Source organism: Salvelinus sp. IW2-2015, linkage group LG11, assembly GCF_002910315.2.
Source record: "Salvelinus sp. IW2-2015 linkage group LG11, ASM291031v2, whole genome shotgun sequence".
Classification (NCBI taxonomy): domain Eukaryota; kingdom Metazoa; phylum Chordata; class Actinopteri; order Salmoniformes; family Salmonidae; genus Salvelinus; species Salvelinus sp. IW2-2015.
Window position 1 is genome coordinate 32,960,177 of NC_036851.1, and position 5,072 is coordinate 32,965,248.

Below are 5,072 nucleotides of genomic sequence, written 5' to 3' on the forward strand. Positions count from 1 at the left end.
ATTTAATGCTGATAATTATCTTACAAATTCTTATCTATGGGCAGAGTGTTTTAATTGAATTGGTTGATAAACATAGGAATGAAATTCCTTTAACACTACTTTGAAGAATCTAAAATAGAAAATATATTTTGATTTGTTTAACTCTTTTTTGGTTACTACCTTATTCCATGTGTTATTTCATAGTTTTGATGTCTTCACTATTATTTTACAATGTAGAAAATAGCAAAAATAAAGAAAAATCCTTGAATGAGTAGGTTTGCCCAAACTTTTGACTGGTACTGTATATCCAGTACAATGATAGTGCTAGGGTTATCAGCGCATAAGTGTTGTTACCATCATGTCCTATCTCTAGGAAGTGGGGACTTCTCTATGATCTTCTCCAGGAAGTAGACGGCCTGGTAAGTCTTCCAAGCCTGGATGTTGGTCTTCATGATGCTGGCCATATGCAGGCCCTCGACAGCCCACAGCTCTGACAGCTGCTCAGCAGGCTTCATCAGGCTCTGGCCAGCCAACAAGTCAGGGAGATAGCTGGTGACTGGTTGGCTTCTCTATCAAACTCCAGACCTTGCAAAGGAACCACAGGGAGAGTGAGAGGTCAGATTGTGTCTTTAAGCATGAGAGTGAGCTTGTAACAGCAGTCTAAAGTCAACTACACTGCCCTTTACCTCAATCTTGTGCACTCCTTTCTTCTCCAGGTCAGGGAAATTCTCCAGGAAGAACTCCAGGGCATCCTCTGCCATAACACTTCAGAACTTGAACTTGTCAATGTAGGCCTGTGAGAAGAAACACCCACATGTCAGACTGCTACCCTCATACCCTCTCTGCAAAAGAGCCTACTACATGCAAGAAGCCTTCATTTCTGTCAAGTAGGACAGTCGAGAGAGGGATGGTGCTCATGTATTAACCTTTTTTTTTTTAAGTACCAAGCAGACACTCAGTGTATTTACTGATGAGTAGCACAGTAATATATACAAAATGAGAAGTAACAGCAACCTTGAGGAAGGCATCGAAACAACTCTGATCTCCAGGCAGGTGGGCCAGGTAGGAGACGAAACAGAAACCCTTCTCATAGGGCATGTCATTGTAGGTGTCATCAGGGTCAACACCTGAGGGAGGGGAGAAAATACAGATGACATTTGTTGCCTTAACTTAAGCAGTCATGATCGAGTGTATCAGTTCTATTGAGTCTGCAGCTTAAGGCAAAATCTCAGTCAGTTGAACTAATTAAATTGGACTTGGCCTTAGCAGTAAAGGGTAAATGTAAGCCAAGTCTGACCTGGTTTGATCTTCACACGCAGTTTGTTGAGTGGGTGGTCCTCTCCGGTGTTGTCCATCTCACACACAATGACGTCAGCAAGCGAGCAGTCTCAGGCCAGGATGCAGGTTGTGACGAAGGTGAGGCAGGGGTTCTCCGTGCTCCCAAGGGGGAACGACAGCGTGTTCTCCCTTACTGGCACTCATAACTGCCGTGAAGTCGTCAGGAACCTGTGAGAGGCAGACAGGGCAGTCTTGGGCCAAGATCAATTAATTATCAATCAAATGTATTTATAAAGCCCGTTTTACATCCGCAGATGTCACAAAGTGCTTATACAGAAACCCAGCCTAAAACCCCAATGAGTAAGCAATGCAGATGTAGAAACAACATGCCTGGTGATGGTATAATCCATTACTAATATAGACATGGAGTAGTAGTAGTGGTGGATTAGACCTATTATTCAGAGTGCTGTACTCTTGGACCACAACACATCAAGCAGAGTATGAGGTTTAATAACAGCACAAAATTGAGTCAACAGGATGATAGACAGAAAAGGAAAAAGCTTGTTTACCCTGCAAAGAGAAAAATAAGATTGGCATACAGCAGCACACAATGTTTTTCTGTGGTCATCCTCCCCTGGACATTTGGCTCAGTCAGAGTCCAGTCCAAGGGCTCACCTTCACGGAGGCTGAGTAGGTGCTCTTGACGGCCAGCGTGTCGAAGCAGGGGAAGAAGGAGCGATTGAGCACGGCCTGGTCCTGGATGAAGATGTAGGACTTGGCTTTCTCAGCAGTCTACTCTGGTTCCAGCCAGCACACCTAGTGGGTCAGGGGGAGCAGAGAGACCAGAGCTTGAGTGTGATGGTAGGGGCTCACGTTAACTTCACAGCAGCCGAGTAGGGGAGCTTAGTCAAGGGCTCTTTCTTCTCGCCAGTCTGAACAGGCTCCAGCCATGACATCTACAGATGTACGCTGGGTTTAATAAGGGTGGTGCAGTGGTTTAGGGAGAACCACTGTTTATTCATGAATAAGCTCTAAAGTGTTGCACATATGTAAAAAATACTTGCAAGATATGAAGTGAAACTAAAATTATGTAATGCTGCTGGTTCAATCTAACCCTGGAATGTAATGAAATGCCAAAGATCTGGAAATCAGCATTTGTCCTACCACTTTTAAAAAGGGGAGATCCAACTCTTTTAAATAATTATAGGCCAATCTCAAAGCTGTCACCCCTGGTGAAAATACTTGAAACCCTTGTAAGTGAACAGCTAAAATAGTTTTTATTTACTAACTCTATTTTATCAATGTACCAATCGGGCTTCAGGAAGAAGCATAGCACAATTACAGCAGCCATGAAGGTTTTAAATGATATCACTGAAGCCCTTGACAAAAAACAGCACTGTGTCTCACTTTTTATTGATCTCTCTAAGGCTTTTGATACAGTTGATCATGCTATACTAAGGCAGAGATTGCCTAGACCTACAGTCTTTCGGAGCATGCAGTTGCATGGTTTGCTAACTATCTGTCTGATAGAACTCAGTGCACTCAATTGGATGGGTGTTGGGCGGCCCGGCCGTCACAAGACGCGAGATTTCATCTGGAGAGAGAGGGGAGAAAGAGGTCAAAGCACAGGGTAGGGCAGTGTGAGCAGAACCAGCGGTGTCGTTTGACTTAGCAAACGAGGATCGGTGTCGTCGACCTTCTTTTCAAAATGGTTGACGAAGTCATCGCAGAGAGGGAGGAGGGGGGAGGGGAGGGGGAGGATTCAGGAGGGAGGAGAAGGTGGCAAAGAGCTTCCTAGGTTTAGAGGCAGATGCTTGGAATTTAGAGTGGTAGAAAGTGTGCTTTAGCAGCAGAGACAGAAGAGGAGAATGTAGAGAGGAGGGAGTGAAAGGATGCCAGGTCCGCAGGGAGGCGAGTTTTCCTCCATTTCCGCTCGGCTGCCCGGAGCCCTGTTCTGTGAGTCGCAGTGAGTCGTCGAGCCGCGGAGCAGGAGGGGAGGACCGAGCGGCCTGGAGGATAGGGGACATAGAGAGTCAAAGGATGCAGAAAGGGAGGAGAGGAGGTTGAGGAGGCAGAATCAGGAGATAGGTTGGAGAAGGTTTGAGCAGAGGGAAGGATGATAGGATGGAAGAGGAGAGAGTAGCGGGGGAGAGAGCGAAGGTTGGGACGGCGCGATACCATCCGAGTAGGGGCAGTGTGGGAAGTGTTGGATGAAGAGCAGGGAAGGATACAAGGTAGTGGTCGGAGACTTGGAGGGGAGTTGCAGTGAGATTAGTGGAGAACAGCATCTAGTAAAGTGAGGTCAAGCGTATTGCCTGCCTTGTGAGTAGGGGGGAAGGTGAGAGGGTGAGGTCAAAAAGAGGAGAGGAGTGGAAAGAAGGAGGCAGAAGGAATGAGTCAGAGGTAGACGTGGGAGGTTAAAGTCACCAGAACTGTGAGAGGTGAGCCATCCTCAGGAAAGGAACTTATCAGGGCGTCAAGCTCATTGATGAACTCTCCAAGGGAACCTGGAGGGCGATAAATGATAAGGATGTTAAGCTTGAAAGGGCTGGTAACTGTGACAGCATGGAATTCAAAGGAGGGATAGAACGATGGGTCAGGGAGAAAGAGAGAATGTCCACTTGGGAGAGATGAGGATCCCAGTGCCACCGCCCCGCTGACCAGAAGCTCTCGGGGTGTGCGAGAACACGTGGGCAGACGAGGCGAGAGCAGTAGGAGTAGCAGTGTTGTCAGTGGTAATCCATGTTTCCGTCAGTGCAAGAAGTCGAGGGACTGGAGGGACGCATAGGCTGAGATGAACTCTGCCTTGTTGGCCGCAGATCGGCAGTTCCAGAGGCTGCCGGAGACCTGGACTCCACGTGGGTCGTGCGCGCTGGAACCACCAGGTTAGAATGGCAGCGGCCACGCGGTGTGAAGCGTTTGTATGGTCTGTGCAGAGAGGAGAGAAGAGGGATAGACAGACACTAGTTGACAGGCTACAGAAGAGGCTACGCTAATGCAAAGGAGATTAGAATGACAAGTGGATCTACACGTCTCGAATGTTCAGGAGTTAAGCTTACGTTGCAAAAATAAAATAAAATCTTATTGACTAAAAATGTGTATCATAAGTACTTAGCTGTAGCGGTGAAGTAGCGCCTGGCTAGCAGTGGCTGCGTTGTTGACTTTGTTTGACACGTGTAGCTGGCTAGGTAACCTCTAACTGGCTAGGTAACCTCGACAATTTCTCAAAACTACACAATTATCTTGGATACAAGGACAGCAAAGACAACTATGTAGCTAGCTAACACTACGCTAATCAAGTCGTTCCGTTGTAATGTAATTTGTAATGTGAGTTTCTACAGTGCTGCTATTCGGTAGAAGTTGGCTAGCTAGTAGTGTTAGCTAGCAGTGTTGACTAGGTAGGAGACGGGAGCGCAGCGCGGCGGACGAAAATAGCTGGCTAGTTAACCGATAATTACTCTAACCAACTCTAAGCTACACAATTATCTTAGATACAAAGATAGCAAAGACAACTATGTAGCCAGCTACATCACACTAATCAAGTCGTTCCGTTGTAATGTAATCGTTTCTCCAGTGCTGCTATGCTGTATTTGGTGGCTAGGGCTAGCTAGCAGTGTTGACTACGTTACGTTACGAAAATAGCTGGCTAGTTAACCGAATAATTACTCTAACCAACTCTAAGCTACACAATTATCTTAGATACAAGAATAGCAAAGACAACTATGTAGCCAGCTACCACTACACTAATCAAGTCGTTCCGTTGTAATGTAATCGTTTCTCCAGTGCTGTATGCTGCTATGCTGCTATTCGTGGCT

General features: G+C 46.3%; 1 pseudogene; it reads right to left on the reverse strand.

Annotated features, from left to right (window-relative positions):
• Positions 1 to 335: 335 nt before the first annotated feature.
• LOC111970687 (aminopeptidase B-like) overlaps positions 336 to 5,072 on the reverse strand; it is an 8,140-nt pseudogene continuing 3,403 nt past the window's right edge.